The sequence below is a fragment of the Eurosta solidaginis genome, chromosome 5 (assembly GCF_040869045.1).
Source record: "Eurosta solidaginis isolate ZX-2024a chromosome 5, ASM4086904v1, whole genome shotgun sequence".
Taxonomy (NCBI): domain Eukaryota; kingdom Metazoa; phylum Arthropoda; class Insecta; order Diptera; family Tephritidae; genus Eurosta; species Eurosta solidaginis.
In genome coordinates, this window is record NC_090323.1 from 20,178,980 (window position 1) to 20,206,920 (window position 27,941).

Sequence of the window (27,941 nt, forward strand, 5' to 3'; positions counted from 1 at the left end):
TAAAGTGGTTAGGTACCCGTATCGATCTATGAGTGGACAGCGGTAGGGATTTATAGCACACTGGAGTAGCAGGTTAACGCCCGGTCGTCTTTATTCGTAGAAACATGAGGGTGCTCATTAAAGAAGACTTCCTAGAGAGATGCGGTACTTTATAGCTCATTTTCAAACTGGATATTGTATCAGGCCAAACTCTTACATATCCGGACGACTCTATACCTCCGAATTGTGGGTTCTGCATATTGAGTATCTACATATGTCACAAACTCCGTTTAATTACAATGCCGGACCAGCGCCTCTAGCGGCAACATCACTATGGGCCAACCCTGTTGAAACAAGTTATTAGTTTTTTCTTTTATAAAAATATTTTGGTGAAATTTTTTGTATTGTCAGCATTAATTCAATGAAGTACTGCTACAACAACAACGGCGATGACCAATATATACCTCAGTAGGATCCGCTTCTTAACATTACTGAGGCTTACAACGCAATCCTAAAGGCAAACATTTGCTAGTATCGCAACTTTCCGGATGCATAACCAGCAAGCATTGCCAATTTCCGTAACACTCCAATATACCTTGATTTTGCGGATACAACTTCAAAAACAACGGAGACCCAAGAGCTTTTCAGTTAGGAGAGGACTCTACGTTAGCTTGGTATTAATAATTGCACGTTACCGCAAGAACAAGCTGTATTGACAGCAGAAATTAAATCGAGCAAAGTATCAGGCGATCGGTAGTAAAAAAAATCTCTCAAAGTAGATAAAAAGAAAAAAAATCAGATGCCAGCGAGAGGGCTATATGGTAGACAAGCCTACCACAGAATCTTTCAGAGGAGAATCAGAAATACATACAGTGAGGTTGATCCGAAGAAAGAAGGAACATTAAAGTGATATTGTGGGGGATCAGATGAAAATTATCGTTGTAGATGCAAACAGACGAAAGCGAGCAACAATTCAGATTTTGTGCAAAAATACTACTATTGCATTTTTCGTGATTCAGCACGACTGAGAGGAAACCCAGACCAAGTTGTTGAGGCTTGCCACGCAAGCGTGTCCGATAACCCGACTGGGAAAGAAAACTATTGCACAGATCAACAAAATACACCTGTAGCTACTGCAACCTACTGTGGAAAAAAGATGGGGAGAGGGGAAGAGATTGCAGGAATAATCAAGCAGTATAATAGCATCCCTAATGGGTTAAATAAAAACTGAATCTTCGTTAAAAAAAAGCTGGCTTCGGTCAGACCTAAAATGTGGAAATATTGTTATAGGGGAATGTGCGATTTTTACATGTTTCGTGTTTCTGTATTTTTTTTTTTTGCGTGTTTTTTATACGTTTTATTACTAAATATGGTAAGATTTGGAAAACCAGAAAGAATCAGCTTTAAAACAAATGTAAGTTAACTTACAGACGTACAAACATATGAAAGTGTGTGCAGGTGAGTGTAAAGTGCTTTATTATTTGTGCTAAATCGATAATTTTGGTCGTTGTTGAAGTGGGCGAACTTGAACGCGTTCATGACTCGATATGCAAGTGACAACAAGTTGTTCCATACTTCATGGTTTTCTTATTAAAACTTGATCATTTCAAATACACAGAACTATTAAGCGAAATAGTGGTGATCGTCGAAATCAAGGCTATGCTTTATTGCGGATTATTTAATTGGACTTGCGAAGCTTTAGGTTAGGTTATGTGACAAAAACTAGATAAGAAGATACACCGTGATATACTGATGCATGTTGTTTTTATTTATAAATATTGTTTTTTTGTTTTATTTTATTTAAATTTTTTTTTTTTTTTGAGAAAATTTCGGCCACCATATAGACGGATGGCAAAGGCGAAAGCCGTTTTGATTTCTATTAAAAATATGTTATTTTTCAGCTGCCAGTAAACAACAAAAACCTGGAACAATCATCAAAACAAGTTTGAGTTGAAATCATATGTTTTGGTTTTCAATGCGTCTTTCACTGGCTAATTAATGACAAAGCTGTCTCCAAACACCTACACACTTCATAGTGGCCATCACATTGACATTTGTGCTATAAATACAAAAACAAAAAAAAAATATTTTCTATTTATTAGTAACGAAGTCCGAAAATAATAGTTTCAATAAATTAAAAGCTCAAGCAAAAGCATATGTATGTGAGTAGAAATGTTGAGCATGATTTTTTTTGTTGGCAAAATCTTGAAAAATCCAATTTGTCTCTTATGTACAGCCGTGAGCACGACAATAGCAGTGAAAATTATTGACACATTTTAGAAGTGATTTTTTAAATTTATTTTAGTGAAAAAACTTCAATGAATCATATAACGAAAAAAAGTGTAAACTTATTTGATTTTCCAAAAATTCCAGAATGGTTTAAAACTATTCACGAAAATTCCGATTTCTTGACTTCAAATTTTCAGAAACATTTTAAATCTGATTTATTTTAATAAACCAATTATATTTTGCACACTTTGTATGAAAGAAATGCTACAAAAAAATTTCGACACTTTCGAATTTTAAAAGGCTCTAAACGAAGTAAGCCTTAAATTGTTTGAACTACAAAAGTGCATATAGCAAGCAGCGCATAAGAAAATCAAGTGGCAGTTTTTATAAAATTTTTACAATTAAATTTTTTTTATTTTCGATAATTAAGGGAAACATTTCCATGACCAAACTAAACTAAGCTAAGCTAAACTAAACTAAACTAAATAAAACTAAACTAAACTAAACTAAACTAAAATAAACTAAACTAAGCTAAACTAAACTAAACTAGACTAAACTAAACTAAACTAAACTAAACTAAACTAAACTAAACTAAACTAAACTAAGCTAAACTAAACTAAACTAAACTAAACTAAACTAAACTAAAACTAAACTAAACTAAAATAAACTAAACTAAACTAAACTAAACTAAACTAAAATAAACTAATCCACATACATTAGGAATAAACTACATACAGAGTGTATGTGCCTACATGGTGATCAAAAGGAATATAAACAAAAAGGCAACTCTTAGAGACCAATTGTACAGCGAACAACGGGACATTCATATGGCTTAGCAGCTAAAGGCTTACACTGATATGAATGTTGGAGATTCGAGTTCAACGCTCAGCTCCCGAAAAGCTAGCTGATGAAGAAGTGAAATACAGAAACATGTCCTAGTAACCATCGCCGTTTGTAAACTGACAATTTTTCTCTAATATCAATTAAAATAAACTAAACCAAACTAAACTACATTAAATTAAAACCAAGCAATCCAATCTTAACAGTATTTTCGAAGAATTCTAGAAATTTGTTTTAGCTTGTGAACGAATTTTGTAATTGAAACTTAAGTAACTTCCCGATAAACTACAAGCTTGAAACTTGGAATATAGTTCAGAACCCGATAACAATGCAATAATAAGAATAAAAATCACCGCTAGGTGGCGCAAGGATCGAGATATTCACAAAAATCTTATTTGTGGTCCGATTTGACTCATATTTGGAACACATAATACAATACAAGAATAGAAAGCGACCTATAAAAAAATAGCCGCTAGGTGGCGCAAAGATCGAGATATTGAAAAAAATCGTATTTGTGGTCCGATTTAGTCCATATTTGGAACACATAATACATACATGAATAGAAAGCGACCTATGATGTCCGATTTGGCTCATATTTGGAAAAAATATTACATACAGTCCGGTGGAAGTGACATCAAAATATTTTGGAGTTGGAGGAGGGACAAGCATACGTGGCGCACAGTCGAGTAAAGTCTTTGGAAGGATTATGTATTGACGACTTAGATTGTAACAAATTGTCAGGAAAGAGTCCTTGTAATAATGAATCACTAAATGAACTAAATAGAATGAGAAAATAATAGGCAATAAATAAAGACTAATAACTTGAAAATAAAATAATTAAAAAAAATTTTTAGTTAAAAGGTTTTATTGAAAACAATACTTACATAAAGTAATAATAATACTAAAAGCGACAAAATAATTAGGTAGGCCCTAGGTACTAGTCATCACACTCCTCATCAATCTATGGCGTTGATCAAACAATTAAATAAAAGCGTTGAACGCGTCAAATTGCTATTCATAGTCATATATAAAACCAACTGAACCTTAATCAGGTTATGCTATGCCTCACAATTTTAGAAATTTCACGCGCCCAACGCTTTTATTTAATTGTCTGATCAACGCCATAGATTGATGAGGAGTGTGATGAATAGGACCTAGGACCTACCTAATTATTTTGTAGCTTTTAGTATTATTATTACTTCATGTAAGTATTGTATTCAATAAAACCGTTTAACTAAAATTTTTTTTTAAATTATTTTATTATTTAGAGTTTTCTGAATTTTTTTGAGTATGCCGTTTTGTGGCCCAATGAATTATAGTCTGACAAAGTACAAGCGTGGCCGTCTGAAAAGTCCCATCGTTTTTTGAAAATCTCTTTCAAAATAGTGTTTCAATAGTGTACTTTTTGGCAAAAAACTATCAGAAATCAATCCTAATCTTGAGATACCTATAACATGTACTTTGTTAGACTAAAATTGATTGGGCTACAAAATTACATACTCAAAAAAAAATTCAACAAACTCGAACAGCAAAAGCTGATCCAGAAAAAAACTGAATCTCACTAATTGAGTAACTTATACTTTGGCCGGAAGTTGAACCCAGGACCTTCGATGTGGTAGGCGGAGCACGCTATCACCACACCACGAAAGCCGCCATGAACTTTAAAAGTTAACATGAGGAAATATTTTATTTAACTAAGTATTATTTTTCTTAGTGACCAATTAAACTACCAAAATAACTCATTCGTAATTTTTACTTATATATTTATTCATTTGAACATTAATTAAACATTTCGAAAAAACTCTTGAACCCATTAGATTAATGAGACTCCTTGCAACCATATCCTCTGGCACTCTACCCAAAGTCAATAATTACAAGTATTTTCTATTTCAAATCAGTATGGATTACAACAGTAACATCAAAAGATAGATATCAACAAAATCATAGAATAACTCATCAACAACAACAAGAAATAGCTAGAAAATGGTAATAATAACAACAAAAACTGTAAGCAACTAATACAAATAAACACAAACAAATGGGCTGTCAATTGAGAAGGTGTTAGAGCTTCAGTAAGTAATTCCCATCCAAGATACCACCAGTTAAATCCCAGCTGAGCAATCAACTCTGAAGGACAACGAATAAATATGTGTGAATGTACGTTATTTATTATGTGTTTGTATTCGCAACTTCATGGTTGTGATATGAATTACTTATTAATTACAGAAACTTAGGCTGTAATACATTTTAAATGCCTACTGTGATTGATGGATTTCCAAATTTAATTGATAAATATGGGGAGTATGAGTTTTAAATGGATATCCCCTTGGGTTACGTAAGTATTATTGAAACTTTAAGCAAAATCCAACCAACACCTACTATAGGGAGGGAGCGCATATTTCGGCAATAAGAAACTTTGCCGTTGGTATGTCTACACCTAATCAAGAGGTGAATTTTCATTGCACAGCCTAGGCTCATAGTCGAATGTTCGATTGTAGCTACGGATTCCCGCACATGAACGTAATAAATAGAAACCCATGCCAAAAAGTATACTTCGTCATAATTTTATGATCCAGAGTATTTCGGCGGGATCATCAAGGCACGTAGGGTAACAATGAGCAACTGAGAAGCTAAGAAGTTCACGTAACTGTGGAAAGATGTGGGGTAAAGAAAACCCATTTTTTTTAACTCAAATCCAAAAAGTGTCCCTGCTCGGGTACCGTATATGCATACTCTCACTTAGGACGAAGTCGAGTAAGCTACCCCAAAATAAGCTAGATCTCTCTGGTACACAAACCTATCGTTTTGTGAACTAATGAAACACCGGTTCGATTTCCCAATGCAAGGGTTGCTCCTCCTATCAATATTATTTTTTCTCACAGATATGTGAAATGTTGCAGTCTATCAATTACGTCTATAAGATAATCGTGCAAAGCCAAAGCATAATGTGGTGTTCAGCTCTGGACAAAAAATGAAACATCGGTGGAATCTTAACAAAATACAAACGTACGTCTTGCAGGTTTAAAAGAAGCAGCCACACCAAAGGTGGCCCTTGACCTTGACAAGAACCTTCCAACAAATGTAACAGTTATGTATAGATTTAGCCATTAGACTTAGAGAGTCTCGCTGATGAAACGAGAAGAAATATGGCAACAATGGTATCCCAAGTGTCAGGACGTCAACGAGATATATAAAGAGTTGACAGGAACCGAAGGTTCAGTTTCCCCTGGAGAAGTGGCTGGGGAGACGGCAGTGTTTATTGATAAAGCGTTAGTTTTCTCTAATCTATACAGACTATCCCTAAAAAGATAGCAACGCCGGCGCAGTATTCATTTCCGACTTTTTCCTTTTCCCAAACTCAGCAAATATTTTCCTAGCAGAAATACTTGAAATGGCATGAATTCCGCTTATACATATGGACAGTCTCATAGGTGTAAGAAGTCGATACAAAAGGCGGCGATTTCCGCGTCCATCCGCCTCTTTTGGGTATCAATAGCAACCCAAGCTTCTAGAAGGTAGTGCTTCAAAAATATGATTCGTCCAGCTTCTACAGTTGGGCGACACAGCAACTTGCAAACCAACACTTCGTTTCCCAATGACAATTTCTTTGTTTTGGAATATCTTAAATTTTTATTCATTTTTATTTAATGTACGAAAAAGTATAAAATATGAATTAAACGTAGAGAAATTCAGGAAGTCAAACTCCTTTGCACTAAGAAGAAAAATTAAGAGCAGTTTGAAATACTCTTGAGTGTAATTCTTGAAATAAAATATGCTTACTTGACTCATTCTCTTTTGAGTGCAACCACCAGGTGTCAGGCAATGTTGCCGTTGCACTTGTCTGCAATGTCGTTATATAACCGGCTAACCGAATTGTAAAACAACAATAGTGCTATGCTCCAAGGAATTTACAGCAATTGTGAAGCAATCGAAAATGAGGTACTAACATCGTGAGCACAATGAATGAGTGCAATTACCAGCACGCGGCAATAAACACTGAGTAAATTTAGGGGGCACGTCGCATAGGTGGCATTACTATAGAGATTAGCTATACAAAAAGGGTCGAGTATAGGAATTGCAGCATTTTATTTACAACTTTGTTCATGTTGCAGCTTTTATGCAAACCATCCGAATATAGTAAGCTCGTCGGAAGCTAAATGATTTGCTAAGGTAAGCAAAGAAAATCAGTATACTCCCAAATGAGTGTTGAGGTCTAAACGGCTCTGTGAGTGACATGAACATAAATAAAAAAAATTGTACAATGTGCTTACTCTGTTGTTAGAAATTTTATAGACATACAATTGTAATAAAATACCACTAACTGAATAACGTTTTTATATCAGTTATCCTTTGTTGGCTGACTAAGTGTTGTGGGAGTTCATCATAGCGAAAGTGATGCCTTAACGGAATTATAAATAAAATAATGATGAAAAAAACTAACAACTTAACTTTTTATTAGTGAACCAAAGAGCAAGTGCAATTTTTTATTTTTCACGAATCTGTTTCTCAAAAAGTGGAAACTTTTCTTAATTACTCTATGTGAACGTCGTCAAGTGAATTCAGTTTGTTCGTTGAGCAAACTTCTGGTAACCCTTTAGACTCATTCAAAATATGTGTATATCCTCACGGATCAGTTCAACCTAATCTAGCCAGTCGTATGTTTTCATACATGCCTTAGGTTTCAAGGCTTTAGGGGAAACAATTTTAAATCGGTTCCAAGGTATCTAATTTTTACAGAAAACTTTCTAGATATCCCCAACTGTATGCCACCTGGCGGAGCTTTTGCTATATATGTCACAGTCATCACAATCTAATGGATTCGAAAGCTCTCTCAAAACATCTACTCAAGTACTTTTTTGAAAGGAAAGATATTATATCTGCAATTAGTGATGGTCAACCCCAGCGGATTAGGGGGTCAGAATATACCCGCGGTAGGTATGCCTGTCGTAAGAGGCGACTAAAATACCAGATTCAAGGGACTGTGTAGCGCAACCCTTCAGGTTGCCAGCGCAATATATAGCTTCTTCAAACCCAATTGTCAACCTCACCTATACGCGGCGACGAGATGAGGCTCTGGCGACCCCAAGCTCCTCATGGAATTTGGGGTGGGGAGGGAGGGGATGGCCTGAAGGTTTAAAGTGGCCACATAAATCGTTCCCTAGATGGTCGAGCTAGCACCTTAATGGTGCTGTGGTACCGGAGCGTACCGGATCTGTATCCGGCAAAGGACCATCACATCGATAACACTCCCCAAAGCCTTCGGGGAGCAACCTTATCGCTACAACAACAACAACAAGGTCAATGCCTTCACGATGAGCAGGAAACAATAACAATGCCTTCGGCTAAAATCTCACTGTGACTGTTACAAGACCACGCTGATTAAAAGAGCTGTTTCAAAGCTAGGGGTTTGTTCTGGTTGCCGAATGAATACACTGTAGGTCTATAACGGAAACGATTTGATATGGCCAATGTTTTCTGTATGAAGCTTGGGGTCACCAGAGCCTCTTCCGTGTACTTATACATTCTTATTTCTAACAGAATTCACGTCGTGTAGGTGATATTGACAGTTCGGTTTAAGCGATCAAACAACCTCTAAAAAGGCTGAAAATCAAATATGTTACTATGTCAGTCAACCTGAAATGAACCCATCGAGACGATAAGAAAGCTTTAAGACTTCTATGACCAGCTACATTGTTAAGGACCCACCTATATTGTTAATTTAACACCTCTTTTAAAACTGTTGGTGAGAGTTTTATTATTGGGCACTACACTAGTATACATATATCCATATACTAAAGAGTACAGGAAACTCAGTATGGCTGACCGGAATAGGAGGGCTTCGGTTGCCCTGTACTGTCATAGATGAAACATCTGCATGATTTGGAGCTTCTCGCCAACTTTCGTATACGGGCTTTTTGATAGTCAATCTGTTGTTTGGTATCTCCACAATAGACATCGCTAATTGGAATCTGCGGATCCTTCAACACAACACCCTCCTGGGCACTAAATTTTATGCCGCAGATACATATGTACAGCCAGAGATTGTAGCGTTCAAGGTGAATTCGGTTCGAGTGTTGATCAGTCTTCGTGATATGGGCTTTCCTACTTCGTACACTCGACCATTCTCACGATTTCATCACAGGAAGGGAGAAACAATTTGTGCTAGCAACAGCTCGTGGTTCTAGCTAGATTGGGGCAGCGTACTCTTGAACTGGTTCACGGATCGGCCGAAGTAAGAAGGAAAGCTGCGGGTGGGGGAGTTTTATGTGAAAAGCTTGATGAAAGCTGCAAGTTCATTTTACTATCTTAAAAATGGAGGTCGCTACAATTTGGGACCGTGTGTTACAAAATTTTACATTTACTCGGAAATCGAAAGTCCTGCAATATTTTATGTTTATTAACATCTGAACCCGGATATATACATGGGATGTGGACGGGAAAAGCCTCGAGATTGGCCTTATTGAGCTGAATTATTTTAAACTACTTAGTTCTGGGAGAACACTACATCTTGCCCGCTGTAAGTAGATTACAATCAGTTGTCTCACAGGGTACTGTTAAATGGAAGTCCATGCGGCGTGTCTCAATATATGTATTGGAAAACTATCCCTGCTGCAGCGGCATTGAGAATGACGAGGTAGAATTATCTATCGCATCATGCTTGACTGTCCAGCTTCTGTTAGAATGAGGCCAAAGTAATTCGATATCGGCTTGCTCGGATATATCTGTGATTCAACCAAGTCCCAGATCAATTTCACACGTTGAAAAGAAGCTACTTTAAAGGGAATTAAGTATATTTGACTTCGGTTGTTGTTGTTTTTGTAGCGATAAGGACACTCCCCGAAGGTTTTGGGGAGTGTTATCGATGTTGATGGTCCTTTGCCGGATGCAGATCCAGTACCTTGCGGTCACAAGCACCATTAAGGCACCAGCCCGGGAACGATTTAGTATGACCACATGCAACCTTCTAAGCCATACCGCCCTCCAACCCCTAAATCCATGAAGAACTTTGGGTGCGGTTGAAGATTGGGTTAAAGAAGCTGTAAATTGGCCTGGCAACACCTTGAAAGGGTTTCCCTACACAACCCATTGAATCAGTTTAGTATTTTAGTATCCTCTTACGACGGGCATACCTGCCGCGGGTATATATTGTAAGCCCCCTAATCCGCTGGAGGTTAGTTGTTGGTTATGTGTCATCACCACGGACCTCACAATACGCTTCTCCTATCCGGGGCATTTACCAGGCAACCTAACTTAACTTAACATGGACTTAATGTACCAACTCTCCTTACCGTCAATCTCTACAATGGCGTGAATATCAAGAGGAGGGAGCAGAAGCGTCGTACACCCGTACGTTTTAAAATATCCGGTATTGCTGATAAGAAAACCGTATGCCATTCCTTCCATGCCCATCAGTGTAATTAAATTCACTTTTCACTGTTCATTTTATTTGTAAGTAATAATAATTACTTCTTATGTTCCTGGTGCCATATTTCATGTACCTGCCCTCCCTTCCCACATTTTCCATACTATTTTATGTCAAACTAATTTAAGGTAAGTTTACAACAAACAATGCTAACTAAGTAAACCGTAATTCATATTTCCCTTAAATTTCCTTTAAAACGAGTTCAATGTTATAATAAATTAGAACGACCAATATTTGTGACTGCATTTTTTTTTTTGTTGGCGAAAAAAAAGAGTTTAGTTGTATTACTTAGCTCAAAAACTATTGGTGAAGGTTAGAGGGTGAATGTCACCACCGCACCCACAAACACACACCCACAAATTTTGCTGCCTCAAATTGTACGAAGCTCTGTTAGTTTACTCATCCTTAAGCTTTTTGGGTGGGTGACTCGAAGCATGAGAAGAAGTACAAAAGTATTAAATATGAAACTCGAGATTCAGGCGCAAATTCAATTTCAAGGTAAGTATTCTCAAAGGACAAAAGCATTTAAATTTGACAAAGAAAACCACATAATGTATAAAATAAGAATTTTTTGTATAAATTGAAAGTGTATTGTAAGGAGCAGACGAAGCACGGACTGAGCATACTTCGTGTCTAGGATAGGCAGGTTTTCCAGTCGTCAACGAAGGTATGTCCGCTCCCATTTCAGTATATGTTGGAGCTCAAAGAGTTTCGAGCCCAGCTACTCTAACTTCCTACAATGTATGTGGCATGGTATTTAAAAAAATTTTACCAGCACGTCATTTGTGAAGGGATAACTCAAAGTATATATTACGTGCTAAGCAACAAGGTTACCTCGCCCCCCTGGTTCCGATAAGTTAGACTCCTCCCTGCCTTGCTTCGGCCTAGCTGGAGAACATTTTGCCGGGTCTAAAGCTCACGGCTTAGTACTAGGTGCTTTATCTACACGTAGGTAGAGCAAAAAAAAATATACTAACAGCCTTGGAGTGCTGAAAAATTATCTGCCGGATACTGCTATCTTCAGCAACGTTCAGTTATCACACGATCCTAGAAAAGTACCCCGTTTATTTTTGTTTTTGTTACAGTTATATCTAACCAAAGGAATATTGTTTTATGGATTTAAGATATACCGTAATTAAAGCCCTTCATCATCCGGCAGTCATGAGGAGTGCTCCCCCTCCCCTTCTCCTCCTTCCTATTCAGCCTATCTCTTTTCGAGGAGCATATTCCCTCTTAAGGCGGTATGGTAGATCCTGGAAGCACCCGCTCGTCGTCTACGAGCAGGACTTCTTTCGTTTTATTGAGAGGGCCGATAAACATCCGCAAAGCAGTCGGTGGACAAACGCTTTCTTCTTAACTACCGAAGCAATCCTCCTAAACAAATTTACAAACTGCTCGTCAGCACTCGTTACCAGTCTTAGGACAAGATATCACCCCGCTTTTCCTAATTGCGATCCTAATACTGACAGCAACGAAACAGAAAAAGCCACCCACATCATCTCCTCATCTACTGTCAAGTACGTGAAGGATGATAGAATTTGGTTGACTAGCAATTTCCCTCCCTAAGCCTTAATTCAAACTCACTTTCCTAAGCACTCCTATTCAATAATCCATTTTCCACCAGATTTGTTATCCTCTTCTTTCTACTATATAATCTTACTGTCGACGCTTTATGTAATGCAGGCAACACTTTCTTTGATCCTAGACCCTCTTACCTCTTGAGCTATAAGTGATTAAGTTACATAGATTTTGCTCGATTTCGGGAACCTGCTTTACCCTTTAATGTTTTTTCCTTTCAAAAACTTCGTACGTCAATTTCGGTTTGTGTCATCAGTACCTTTTTTCGTTCACTATTTTTTTTTAAAAACAACAAGGCCGTGGGCGCTGATGGATTGCCTGCGGAGCTATTCAAGTACGGCGGCGAGGAGTTGGTAAGGTGCATGCAGCAGCTTCTTCGCAAAATATGGGCGGACGAGTGCATGCCCGACGATTGGAATCTAAGTGTTCTTTGCCCAGTCCACAAGAAAGGGATACTGCAAAATGCACCAACTATCGTGAAATCAGCCTTCTTAATATCGCATATAAGGTCCTTTCAAGTGTATTGTGCGAAAGATTGAAGCCCACCGTGAACCGGCTGATTGGACCTTATCAGTGCGGCTTCACACCTGGTAAATCTACCATCGACCAGATTTTCACAATGCGCCAAATCTTGGAAAAAACCCGTGAAAAAAGAATCGACACACATCACCTCTTCGTCGACTTTAAAGCCGCCTTCGACAGCACGAAAAGGAGCTGTCTATATGTCGCTATGTTTGAATTTGGTTTCCCCGCAAAACTTATACGGCTGTGCAAAATGACGTTGAGCAACACCATCAGCTCAGTCAGAATTGGGAAGGACCTCTCCGAGCCGTTCGAAACTAAACGAGGTTTCAGACAGGGTGACCCCCTATCGTGCGATTTCTTTAATTTGATGCTGGTGAAAATTATACTAGCTGCAGAACTTAACCGCACTGGAACAATATACTATAAAAGCGTGCAATTACTGGCATATGCTGACGACATTGATATCTTCGGCCTAAACACCCGCGCTGTTAGCTCTGCTTACTCCTAACTGGAAAAGAAGCGGTAAAGATGGGTTTGATAGTGAATGAGGACAAAGCGAAGTACCTGCTGTCATCGAGCAAAGAGTCAGCGCATATGCGCCTTGGCAACCACGCTACTGTTGGCAGCCATAATTTTGAAATAGTAAAAGACTTCGTTTATTTGGGAACCAGCATCAACACTAGCAACGACATCAGCACTGAAATCCAGCGAAGAATCAATCTTGCCAATAAATGCTACTTTGGACTAGGTAGGCAAATGAAAAGTAAAGTCCTCTCTCGGCGAACGAAAATCATACTCTACAAGTCACTTATCGTACCCGTCCTGATATATGGGGCAGAAGCATGGACCATGACAACAGCAGATGAAGCGGCTTTAGGAGTGTTCGAGAGAAAAGTTCTTCGAAAGATTTATGGACCTCTACGCGTTGGCGATGGCGAGTACCGAAGAAGATTTAATGATGAGCTGTACGAGCTATATGCAGACATCAACATAGTCCAGCGAATTAAAACGCAGCGGCTGCGCTGGCTAGGCCATGTTATGCGAATAAAAGATGATGCTCCGGCCAAGAAAGTGTTTCTATCGGAACCCGTCTATGGAGGCAGAGGTAGAGAGCGGCCCCCACTCCGTTGGAAGGACCAGGTGGAAAACGATTTAAACTTCCTTGGTGTGACCAATTGGCGCCGGTCGGAGCGAAGGAGCGACTGGCGCGCCTTGTTGGACGGCCATAACCGTTTAGACGGTTAAGCGCCAATTAAGTAAGTAAGTAAGTTTTTTTTACAAAAGAGAACCCTGAAGATGGCTCTCCTCGAAACTGGTTTCTCTCCATATCAAAATTGATTGCGGAATATTGATTAAAAACAATTCTGACTCTTAAAATGTCGGAAACATCAACTTTAAAAAATGAAGGACCTCAATGTCCTAATCATCACTTTGGAATCACACTATATTCGCTGAAAAGGAAAATTCTCCTCTCCCCGGTTCCCACTGCTTGATGAATTTTCATCAACTTTTCTTGAGATTCAGGCAAATTCGCACAAATTGAAGAGTCCATTCTTAAAAATTGCTATCTCGAAAGCAAACACGCCTTAAAGTATGCTATGGATTGGCATTCATACGCAATAAAACTGGTCATGCTCTTCGTTGAATACAAATAAGATATGTTTTGAATTTGAAACACCGCTTCCTTAAATATTTCAATCAACAATTTTAAGTTAATAATGAAAGCTTTATTTATACGAATTTATATCCTCCATACTGTCACATTTTGACAAGGATTTAATACGTATTTATTTCAGTCATTTATCTAACTTTCTTCATTTTTAAGGCATATATGTCAAATGTGATTTGTCTTAGTTACACACATACATACATAGGACTGTTAACAAGTCTATGGAAGTATGTGTGTGTCCATTAATCTGAAACAAAGTTGAATTTAATACTCAGATTAATGGAGCAGTTAAATCAGGACACAGCCGCGCTTTGCCACTACACAAAATTTCTTGCAGCCAAGTTTGTAAACAAACGAGTTTTCCTGCTTCCTGTTTTTTTTCATATCATACATACATTTATACTTTATTTACATATGCATATTTGTAGACAACTATCCTTACATGTATGTAAATATCTACGTATATAAATGAATATATATTTACAGCAGCGTACAGAAAAATTGCAGTGACAATTTTCATAAAATTTCCACAAATTAAATTCTGCTTTTTTCTCAATATTTCAAGAAAAAATATCTGTGAATTTTGTAACTGGAACTATGTAAACCAAATCAAAACATTTTTGAAAAAATTCTTAGATTAGAGAAATTTTTACGAAAATTTCGACTTTTTTTCTGATTTTCTCTAATTTTTTTGTAGCTCAATCTATTTTAGTCTAGCAAAGTATAAGTTATAGGACTCTCAAAATTCGAATTGATTTTTGCCAATTTTCTTTCCCAATAGTGTTTCCGATCCATATAAAAAAAATTTCACACCATCTAATTTTCACAAATATAAAACATACTTCGGAAAAAAAATCAAAAATCAATACAAAATTTTAAGAGACCTATAACTTATACTCCATTTAACTAAAGTTGATTGGGCTATACAACAAAGAACTCTAGATGAAATTCCAACATTTCAAGGTTCGATCCGAGCTCAAGGCCAGAAAAATAATTTTTTACTTCCCTTATATTTGGCCGGTTGAATGTTTGTCCGCTTTTCATACAATTCTTGCAATCGACTTTTAATTAACTTCTCATTGAGCTACAAACGTGAAACTTTACAAATTTTCAAACCAGCTTTTAAGTAACTTCTCGATGACCTAGAGACTTGAAATTTCAAACTTAATTCAGAGGTCGATGACAGCCGATGACACGATACAAAAAGATTCGCTAGGGGGCGCACGGGATGATACATTTAGAAAAATCTTACGAAACGGAGGGAATTTTGGGATTGATTTTTTGTAAGTTCTCATTGACAACTGTAAAACTTCACAGATGGGATAAGACGCCGAAAGAATTTAAGAAAAGCAGAAAAAATCCGTTAGGTGGCGCAAGGATCGAAATATTTAGATAAGAATTTGGAACTTTGGTGTGTTCAAATCGATTTTAAAGTAACTTCTCATTGAGGTACAAACATAAAACTTCACAAATAGGTTAAGACGCCGTGAGAAAGGAACAAAAAGAGAAAAAAATCCGTTAGATGGCGCACGGATCGAAATATTTAGACAAGAATTTGGAAATTTGGAGTTTTGAGATCGATTTTTAAGTAACTTCTCAATGAGCTACAAACATGAAACCTCAAAGACAGGTTAAGACACCGTGACAAAGGAACTAAAGGAGAAAAAATTCCGTTAGATGGCACACGGATCGAAATATTTAGATAAGAATTTGGAAATTTGTAGTTTTGAGATTGATTTTTAAGGAATTTCTCATTGAGCTACAAACACGAAACTTCACAGATAGGTTAAGACGCCGTGACAAAATAAAATAGAAAAATTTTAAGCACTTCCTTTATATAAGACATATTTTTGCTAAACTTTGATTTTTAAATTTTGACAGAAACTACAAAAATATTTATGAGAAGTAAAAATATAAAGCTGGAGCGCAATTGATTGACTAATAATATCTCCTTTCCTACCAACTTTCCAATCGAAGTAATGCATATATATAAAAACTCGTTACACTGAAAGAAAAAGACTGGTAAAATTAACTGAAATACGGGTCAGTTCAACCGAAATTTTTGTCAATTTTTATCCATCACAACAAGAATCAACTGCGCACAAATCGTTCATTCGTAATTGACCGTTTTAGTAGTCAAATGAACATAAAAAGTTGTTCCGACAGCTTTGTACGAAAGTACCCATGTTGCCATATACATACATACGTAAATATGTGAATACATAAATCCGCATGCTTGCTACAAATACATACATATGTACGCACTTACTAACCGTACATCAAATTTGCTGGCACACATTAAACATAATCCACTTTATATTTTTTTTTTTTTATTAAACGCACTTTCACCAAACTTTATATTTTATAATGTATTTAATTTATAGTTTCGAACTTCGCTTTGCAAATAGAAATGAAAGTAACAGTCACAAAACTGATTCTCAATACTTTCAGTTGCAGCTCAGCTCATTCTCAATTTCTTCTCTCGCATGTAGTTGCCACACTTGATTGTTTCGAACAAAACTTGTAGTTCAAATGTTTGACATATCATTTTAAATAGAGAACTTGTAAGTTATAGAAAAGTAAAGAATCAAATCGCAGGAAGGTAATTCACCTCTGGAGTAACTTTACATGTAATTCGGCAGGTTTAATTTTCGTAACACTTTAAGTTGAAACGATTACAAAACAACTCAAACTTTTATGTTGTCGGAAACATCAACATTAAAAAAGGATGTTTTTTATTATCTTATTAGATTCGTTATCGTGAGTGAAAATTCGTAAAAACTTGATCAAAATGTTACTATCTTTGGAAAAATCCTGTTCGTTCAAACAAACTTTTGCAACAAGAAGGCGCAATTTTGCATTTCGATTGGAGGAGAAGTTGCAAAATTGTACCCGTTAGATAGGTGTCCCGATAATTTTTTGCACAGTAAATTCAATAAAGGGGTTTTCGTTTTGTATTGATAACTGAAAAACTGGTTTTTTGTTGTTTTCCCATTTGGTGTGTTTTTTTCGATTTGGTGGTTTTCTTATTTTGGTGTTTTTTTTAACAAGTGGCACCATCGTCATAAGTACAAAGTAGAGAGCGCAGTGAGCGTAAAATTCTCTTTGAAATTTGCTCATGTATTGACTGTTGATTGCTGTTGAAATGACCAGTGAGATCAGTTGTGTTCACGGAAAAATTAGTTAGATTGATTAGGAATCTGTCAATTTTACAGAATTTTGTTAACTTAATTTAATAATTTCTCTTCTGTTTAAATGACTAAACTAATATGTTCGCTTGACAAAGAACTCGGTCGAATTAACAATAATTCGATCACTTTCACCGAATCTCTATTAAGTCAAGAACAACAGAACCGATTTGTTGATTTTACTAGCACCATTTCTTTCAGTATATATACCTAAAGCAGGTATTCAATTGGTATTGGTGTATAGATTTCGTATACAAAAAAATAGGTAGTAGGGGCGTCTAAGGGGGAGTGAGGGTGGGAATGAGATGAGTGAAACAAAGCTTTAAATTCGCTTATCACTGTTATTATTTGAAGCGGGTATGCAATATCTGGTATGTATATATTTAGATTCTATATATGATGTAATTGAGGTGGGAGAGGTAGAGGAAGTGGAAGTGGGAGTGAGAGTGGGGATGGGAATAGGAGTGGGAGTGTGATTGGGAGTGAAAGTGAGATGCAGAAGTGAAATTGAAAGGGAGTGGCGATAGAGAGCATATGAGAAGGACAGAAATAAGAAGGAGAAATGGAAGAAAAAGTATTAAGTATTAGTAGTAATTTCTATGTTATAGAGAGTGATATGGGAAAGGGCGTCCACATTTCAAATGTAAAAGGGAAAGACAATGTGTGTTGGGTAAGCTAGCGGAAAATACAAGAAGAATTTTTTGACGAAAATAGATAAAACTTCACAGTGCTATTTTTCTGTTCGCTGCTGTATATATTATTTACTACAAAAAACATACTTTGTATGCAAATAAAAGCCAAAATAAAGGCGTAAAAAGCTTTTCTTTTACTTTTGACTATACGAATGCTTGTATGTACATACATCTCTACCTACGTACATACATACATATGAAGTATTTCTACAAGGTTTTTCATTCATATTATTGTTATGAGTAAAACCTCGAGTTCTTTGACTCAAAGAGTAAAAAGATGATTCTTAAGAAGAGTTAAGGCATTTTGAGTAATATTCTTTTTACGCCTGCGCAGGTGTTGAGATAAAAAATATTGAGAGAAATGATTAAAAAGCTCAAAATATTTTCCAAAAGGTAACAGTTGACTGAATTGTATTAATCCTATTCTGATAACAATTTGAGGAAATAAAAAACTTCGTGTGATGGTTGTACTAGATTGCAATTGCAATTTATCAAACTCGGAGGCGTGGACCTTCCATACAAACCAAAGTTTTCGGAAGTATTCGCGTCTACTCAAAAATAAAATATACAATTTTCTTCTGAAAACATTTTTTGCTGAAACTGAGGGGAGAGGAGAGGAGAGGAGTGGAGATAAAAAGGATCCTGGAAATTCTTCTAAAACTATGCAGTTCAACTACCTATCTGAGAACCAGCAGCAACAGCTAAAATAATATTATCTTGGAAGTCACACAGTCAAGGGTCTCTTGAAGTATTCAAAAGAAATGTTCCCCGGAGATGTATGATCCTGTGCGTCATGACAAGTGTGAGTATCGAACGAAGTTAAATTATAAGCTAATAATCCTTATGCAAAGGGTTTTCTGCTAGATCATGTTATGAAAGAAGACACTCCAGTTAGAAAGTAGTCATTCAGGAGAACTCCACCGAGTTTGAAGAAGACTTGAACTACCTCGGTGCTCTCAATTGGCTTCAGTGATAGCTGATGATGATGATTATGCAACGGCCAAAACCACAAAGGCTTTTATGCTGATGATGTGGCGTTGCTGAGCTAAGCTCCCTTCGCTTCCGTGGTTGGTGAAAACATGGAAAGACTGCTGGCAAAGGTAAGTAAGTGAATACAAAAAAAGCCTTTCCGGCTTAAATCGGCGCATGACAGGTTTATTACATTTTATGTGTACAAGCAATCTTCTGTAAATTGGCAGAACAAAATGGCCAACTAGCAACCCTATCACTTTATACCAAATATGCGAAACCAAAAATTTATTGGAAATGAGAGCAGAAGTGCCGAAAACCTTCATTGCTTTTTACGCTTCTAAATCAATGGAAGCCCGAAACGGTGCTATGGGTGTACGAAATGATGATGTGATCTGTGAGTAATGGAGACTGCGTAATGGGGATTCACCAGAGTTAGAATCTCATATTTAAAAAGTTCTTCCGATTGACCGAACTTCGGCCTAAACCATACTAATATTTGGAATTTCGATGTTGCAAAGAATAGGCAGCAAAGGCATAGCATAATGTATTCTCCAAGGGAAGATTAGATTAGATTAGATGGAAAGGCGTTTATTGATTGTATCTAGAACCGGCACCCATAAAATTAAAACAGTCTGCAGCGGACATTTGGTTATAAATAGGCATATATGCACAAAATATGTATAAAAGGTGGAAAGGTTTACCTACTAAAGCAACTGTCGAGCATGCACTGTGTTCAAATGCTGAAATAAGCTCAAGCTGGAGCAACGCTAAAATATTTTGGGATTCAATTCCTGGACTCAATTCCCCGAAGGCCTTGGGGAGTGTTATTAATGTTGATAGTCTTTGCCGGATGCAGATCCGGTACTTTCAGGTAACAAGCACCATTAAGGTACTATCCCGACCATATCGGGAACGATTTGGTATGACCACATGAAACCTTCTAGGTCATCCCGCCCTTCCACCTTCTAGATCCATTAAGAGTTCATGGTCGCCAGAGTCTCGGCTGTTAATGAAAAGGATTCACCACGGGTAGGTGAGGTTGCAATTTGGCACATCTGTGAAGGTTGTCTGAAATATACATTGCGGATATTTCTAACTTCATGAAAACTTTGACTGGTTGTAGAATGCAAGTTATCGATGAAAAGGTCATGGATCGCAGCCGTTCTACGTACCTACCTACCTATGCTTAAAGCCTTTGAGATTTTAGCTTTACCTTGAGGTTTCTCTTATCTGTAAAATGATGTATCTCATGCATGAAAGCTGATCATTTTCGCATACTCAATATCATCATGTTCTGCATAGTTTTAACACAAATAGAAACACCCTATATTGATTAGTGCGTTTCTAAGCTCAATCTTATGACATTTTACTCAATATTTCACTCAAATCCTTTGTGTGCGATTGCTGTTTGTGTGAATGCCCACCTGAATGTCCATTGAAAGGACTACAAAAATTTAGTTTGTCTTACTCAGCTCAACTTGCTTGAACGTCGTTTTCCAACTTTGCTTTAAATTCGTTGCATATTTCCAAATTTTAAACATTTCACTTTCAAACGGCATACCAACAACAACATTAAATAGTGATAGAAAAAAATATTTAAACCAAGAAAATAAAACAATAAATATAACAGAATAATGAGAAAAAGTAATAAAATAAGTTTATAGGAAACAATAAATTTAATATTAAAAAAAAATTCTGTAAGATAATTTTTTATATAAAATTTTCATATTAAAGTGTTCGTAATGTCGTGTAATTGCATTGTGTATGCGAGCTAATTTTTTTTATGCGTAAAAATATTACGTGCTACCGTTAGCTGTAAGCTGCCTCCTCCTGCAAAGCCTTTTTTTGTTTTTTTTTTTTTATTCGCTTTTTTATTACTGACGCACCTAAAGGAGGAGGCGATTGTTAAAGTATTGGTTCAAGAAGTAACAGCAGCAGCGTAAGCAGCAAAAGGACATGCGAAGATTGTGTATCAAAGTGGCAGTGTGTGTGTGTATGTGTTTGAGTGCGTCGATATAACGTGCGGTGATATAACAGTAGCTTTATCATAATTTTGTTGGATATTAAATTGGTTTATCGTTCGATTTTATTTTATGTTTGTTGTAAGCGTGATTTCGCTCAATTTTTTTGACAAACTGCTGTGCGATAAACGAAAGGACATTTTTATAAGTGGAGAAAGGATATTTATTAAGAAACGAAAAAATTTTTTTGTAAAAAAGGAAAACTTTATGCTGTGCAAATTTAAATATTTCAAGAACATCCACGTTGGATAGTAAACATAAAATATAAAATTTGTCTAAAGCAATGGTTAATCTGTGCTGGTATGTATGCTAACTAATTTGTCTTTATATATAAAAATCACGTGTCATATTGTTTGTCCGCGATGGACTCCTAAACTATTGAACCGATTTTGAATTTGTTTTGCACCCCGCGTGCAGTTTGATCTAACTTGAAATATAGGATAGGTTATACCTCAGTTTATGGTCGCAATACTATTTTATTGCAAATTTTTTTATATGTTTATACGTAATAATAAAATGTTACGTATACGCACCGACACTCATATTTTCAGGTGGTGATGCGGATCTACTTCCGTGTAATTGGTTGGTGTTTAATCAAACAACGTGCTTATCAATAAAAAATATTATAGCGAATGATATCAAGTATAGCACATCACCATGCCCGGCGAGAGGGGGGAAGGAGAGGGGGGGCAATGGGGGATTATCCCCGGACCCGGAGTTTCTGAGGAGTCCCGAGATTTAGAAGTACAAAGACATTTTTTTTTTAATTCAGGAGGGTCTTTGGTTGTTCCATGTGCAATTTTTAAGCCGAATTTCAAAAGCAACCAATATCTGCATTTCGTTTTAATATTATAGTGAAGTGTGAAAAATAAAAATCTAAATATATAAAAGGAAAGGCTAAAATGTGTGTTAGTTGGTCGCCGGTGTTTGAAGAGATGCGTCGGTCGATTTTGTTCAAACGTGGACCCGGGTAGCCCTAGAATGTGTTTATATAATATGGATATCAAATGAAAGCTGTTGATGAGTGCTTTAGTACAGAGTAATATATTATACTGCTTGGTGACTAGGGTCTCAAGATATAGGCCAAAACGTGGATCCGGATACCCCTAGAATGTGTGGGTAATGTGGATATGAAATGAAAGCTGTTGTTGGGATCTCTAAAGTAAATTTCATTGTGATATTCGATTTAGTCGCATCAACCTGGCAAAACTGATAAATATGCATGCGAAGCCGAAATAGAGACATGAATTAATAATACCCACATACCTATTTACATACGTCCTATTCGATTTGCCTGAAATTTGGTATATAAATTTGCCTATATTAGTGTTTACGACACTTTTTCCGGACGGACTGGGACTGACACTCGGAGTGGGACTGGGACTGGCACTGGAACAAAATACATACCACCCTCTGGGACAGGCAATAAGGAATGAAGAAGAAAAAGAAGAACGTGAGAGAAGAGAAAAGAGAGGAGACTGAAATGAATACAATGAGACGAATATGGAAATAGATGAAGCGAAAAAAAAGGAGGAAAGAGTGAATAAAAGGATCAGTAAAAAGTGAATAGAGGTGTGGGGAGGGCAGAGTTAGGCGGAAAAAGCTTATTAAAATGTATGCAGATAGGCTAAATTTAGGGCAGAACAACGTCTGCTGGGTCTGCTAGTTAAATTATAATTCCTGATTGCTTTTTATTCCCAGCTGTACTTGTACACAGGGTATTATAACTTTGATTGGATGACGGTTTGTTGTACAGGTATAAAGGAATCGAGATAGATAGAATTCCATATCATCAGTATCGAAAAAATTTTGATTGAGCCATGTCCATTCGCCCGTCCGTCCGTCCGGCCGTCTGTCCGTTAACACGATAACTTGAGTAAATATTGAGATATCTTCACCAAATTTGGTACAAGAGCTTATCTGCATCCAGAATAGATTGGTATTGAAAATTAGCGAAATCGGATGATAACCACGCCCACTTTTTATATAGATAACATTTTGGAAAACAAAAAACCTGATTATTTGGTAAATAATACACCTAGAATGTTAAAATTTGACGTATGGACTGATATTGAAACTTTTGATAAAAAATTTGAAAATTTTTTTAAAATGGGAGTGGTACCGCCCACTTGCGATAAAATCAATTTTACAAATATTATTAATCATAAATCAAAAATCGTTAAACCTATCGTAACAAAATTCGGCAGAGAGGTTGCCTTTACTATAAGGAATGCTTTGCAGAAAAATTAACTAAATCGGTTGAGGACCACGCCCACTTTTATATAAAAGATTTTTAAAAGGGTCGTGGACGAATGAAATAAGCTATATCTTTGCAAAAAAGAGCTTTGTATCAAAAGAATTTTACTTTTTAAATTTAATTATAACATTAAATTGGAAAACAGTAAAGTTTTTTAAAATGGGCGCGGCACCGCCCCTTTTATTTATTTATTTATTTAATAGTCTAAAAATTTAGCAATTTAAACCGACTAAATAGCAAGTAGCAGTACATGTACAAATAGTATGTCTTATACAAAACGATTGTGCAGTGTAAAACATTAAGTAAACGATCTTAAGAGTTACAGTGACATATTTGATATTAAGAGATGACATGTATAATTATATGCGCGATAATTTAAATAAATAACTTAACTTTACAAGAGGATATGAGTTTTGTATACGTATGCCCAGTAAGGGGCAGACGAAGGTGCTCAGAAGGGAGCTGACGCGAATTGCTCAGAAAGGAGCTGAATGCCCAGTAGGGGGCTAACGAAAGGTGCTCAGAAGGGAGCTGACGCGAACCGCTCAGAAGGAGCTGCTATATTATATATACATAAAATAGAGTAACAGTAAGTTATAGTTAGTTATTTGAAATATGTATACATATATACTAATTTAACTCAAATAAAATACACCTCTTTATTTTGAAAAGCGAATCCTACGTATCAAAATTACTATAATGCTTGTTAAAATACAGGCACATCCAACGAAGAGCTTCGTGCATTTTGAAATTCGACCTACATGTACTCAAAAAAAGCGGATGGAAATGCCTTGATAGCCTTATGGGAACATTGAATTTGATCATGCTAAGTAAAAACGGGCTATTCACCGTTGCACTCAATAATTTCACCAAAAACAACACACCAAGCATTTCCCTGCGACTCTCGAGAGAAGGGAGGTTTATAAGCTTTAATCGACTGTTGTAAGAGGGAAGATGTCTTGTTGGATCCCACGCCAAATGACTCAAAGCAAAAAGTAGGAATTGTTTTTGAAGCGATTCAAGCTTATCACGATAGATTTGATGCCGCGGGTTCCAAACGATTGATGCATACTCCAATATAGGTCTCACTAAAGCAGTAAAGAGAGATTTTGTAACGTAGGAGTCATTAAATTCTTTAGACCATCGTTTAACAAAAGCAATAACTCCTTTTGATCGGGTAACGCAAGTTTCAATATGAAATTTAAAGTCAAGTTTTGGATCCAATGTAACACCCAGGTCTATAGCCGGTAGTCACCAACCGTGTAATTGTGCACTTGAAATGATTTTCTACCAAAACTCATGAATTTAAATTTATTTAGGTTGAGGCTCATATTATTAATATTGCACCACTTGATTAAATTATCGAGATCTTCTTGAAGGAGCAATCTGTCTTCCGGAGTGAGTATAGGTTTAAAAAGCTTTACATCGTCAGCATACATCAAAATCTTGGAATGAGTTAACGCGCTTAGAAGATCATTAATAAATAGCAAAAATAGCAAAGGACCAAGGTGACTACCATGCGGTACGCCAGAAGTAACCCTAATGAATTGAGATTCGCTGTTTTTAAATAACTCCTTTTGTTTCCTTCCTTTTAAGTAAGAGGAAATCCAACTCAGAAGTTGAGGTGGAAACCCTAAACCATTAAGTTTATAGGTGAGAATAGTGTGGGAAACCTTATCGAAAGCTTTGCTTAAATCCATGTAATTTACTTCGGTATGTAGGTCATTTCTAAAGTTTCTGGAGACATGAGTAGTAAATTCCAACAGATTCGTCTCAGTTGACTTGACCTTGCAGAAGCCATGTTGGGCTGTGTTAATGATAGGAGAAACTGAATGAGCTAGTTGTTTAGTTATAATGGATTCGAAAAGTTTAGGTATTTCGCTAAGTTTTGCAATGCCTCTATAGTTTGCAACACATGATTTATGACTAAGAAATTCTCTTTGTTTCAGGAGCCATAACTCGAAGAAAAATTAACATATTGTATTGAAATTGTGTAAACATATTTTCCTTATAGCAGAAAATAGTAAAAATGAACGGGATCGATAAAAGAACACGGCAACTTGGATATAAACAAGTTTAAAAGGGTCGTAGACTAAAATAATAAGCTACAACTTAGCAAAAAATAGTTTTCAATCAATGATATTTCACTTATCAAGTTTTATTGTAAGAGGAAATGGGGAAACATTTTTTTTAAACGGGCGGTGCCACGTGTTATGTAGAAAAGTAATTTATCTGAAATGGAATGTGCTATTGAAGCTCACGCTGAGTATATAATGTTCGGTTACACCCGAACTTAGATGCCTTTACTTGTTGATATTAGAGAATAAAATATAAATAATATAATTTCTCTTGATAGTCATATATAAGACCAACTGAACCCTAATCACATTTTTAGAAATTTCACGCGTCCAACGCTTTTATTTAATTGTATGATCACCGCCCTAGATTGATGAGGAGTGTGATGACTAGTACCTAGGACCTACCAAATTATTTTCTAGCTTTTAATATTAATATTACCTCATGTAAGTATTGTTTTCAATAAAACCGTTTAACTAAAAAATTTTTTTTTAATTATTTTATTATCAAGTTTTTAGTATTTATTTAATTGCCTATTATTTCTCAATCTATTTAGTTCATTCAGTGACTTATTACTGCAAGGACGTTCCTGACAATTTGTTACAATCTAATTCCTCAATACATAATCCTTCCAAAGACTTTACACGACTCTGCGCCACGTATGCCTATCACTCCTCCAACTCCAAGATTTTTTGATGTCATTTCTACCGGACTGTATGTAATATTTGTTCCAAATATGAGCCAAATCGGACATCATAGGTCGCTTTCTATTAATGTATGTATTATGTGTTCCAAATATGGACCAAATCGCACCACAAATACGACTTTTTTGAATATCTCGATCTTTGCACCACCCAGCGGCAATTTTTTTCATAGATCGCTTTCTATTCTCGTATTTATTATGCGCTCCAAATATGAGTTAAAACGGACCACAAATACGATTTTTGTGAATATCTCGATCCTTGCACCACCTATCGGCGATTTTTTCGATAGGTTGCTTTCTATTCTTGTATGTATTATGTGTTCCAAATGTGAGCCAAATCGGACCACAAATACGGTTTTTGTGAATATCTCGATCCTTGCGCCACCTAGCGGTAACTTTTTTTATTGGTCGCTTTCTATTCTTGTATGTATTATGTGTTCCAAATATGAGCCAAATCGGACTACAAGTACGATTTTTGTGAATATCTCGATCCTTGCGCCACATAGCGGCAATTTTTTCTTATTATTGCATTGTCATCGGGTTCTGAACTATATTCCAAGTTTCAAGCGTGTAGCTTATCGGGAAGTTACTTAAATTTCAATTACAAAATTCGTTCACAACGGCCGTGCATGCGGCCGTGCATGCTGCCATGCGGCCTGCCTGTCAAGTCAACCTAAATAAAACCGTTTAAAAATTACAAAGTTGGTTACTAGGACATGTTTCTGTATTTCACTTCTTCATCAGCTAGCTTCTCGGGAGCTGAGTATTGAACTCGAAATCTCCAACATTCATACTTTATACTAGTGTAAAGGCAGATGATGCCATTATCCACTAAGCCATATGAGTGCCGCGCTGATCACTTTGCAATTGGTCCCTAAGTATTGCATTTTTGTTGCTATTCCTACCATTTAGGTAAATACTTATTCTATATTCTTTTTAATCCTAATTGTTTGGAATAATTATAGGCGCGCTCCAAGAGCTTAGTAACATTTTTGTTTACTCACATATCAGTAGATATATGTGTTTGTAAGTACCCTGCAAAAAATGGGTTTGGTCAAGAATGAAACCGGGATGAGTTGCTAAGTAGTATGCGACTATAGCCAGTTTTAATCTCTTTATATGGGTTGTAGTGATCCCTTGATCACTTATCCCTGAACGGGTAGTGTAAGACTAGTATTCTTTGTACTCCTACGGGCACCGTCGGACAGATCCTATTTCTCCGCATACGGGTACTGTCGGAAAAGTCCTTATTCTACCCGAAATTCTTACTACATAAATATCAAACAGACTCATCCCAACGGTATAAATTATACCCCAATGTAGACAAAAGAGATCAACCACAGGCCACTCTATTTATGGATTTATCGCACGATTTTTTGCAGGGTACTTACATATTGTATATGTATTTAGTAAATATTTATACAGTCCTTAAGTGCAGCCAAAGAGAAACAACTTTGCTGACTTTGCTTATAACACTTTTAACCTTAAAACGCAGCAGTTAACGATACACATACATGCATAGCTGAAACCCATCTGAGTCAAAGTTCACATTCACAAACGACTTAAGGATAAAACAAAGATATGCATGGATGAGAGGAGATACTTGCCAACTTGTGGTGGTGAATATGATCTACCGCATGTGAAAAATTTAGATTTTGGTGTCTGAGGAGATATTGGTTCTTATAAGACATTTCGAACTTACACTTGAAAATTTCGCCGTTTCTCCTTCCCCCAATTTAGCGCACTTTTCCCGAATGCATCAGGAAGTTCCTACGTGTTTATGCAACAT

At 36.5% G+C, this 27,941-nt stretch overlaps 1 protein-coding gene across 3 annotated transcripts in view; it reads left to right on the top strand.

Annotated features, from left to right (window-relative positions):
• The first annotated feature begins 1,395 nt into the window (after positions 1 to 1,395).
• Positions 1,396 to 27,941, top strand: part of LOC137251788 (tyrosine-protein phosphatase vhp-1) — a 153,331-nt gene continuing 126,785 nt past the window's right edge. Inside the window, exon 1 of one of the 3 annotated variants that reach the window (XM_067786641.1) lies at positions 1,396 to 1,437. The gene's annotated coding sequence lies outside the window, so the exon portion shown is untranslated. Of the gene's footprint in view, positions 1,438 to 10,880; positions 10,970 to 20,598; positions 20,793 to 27,941 lie in introns of those variants that run through there. The other 2 variants (XM_067786639.1, XM_067786640.1) reach the window with 2 other exon arrangements.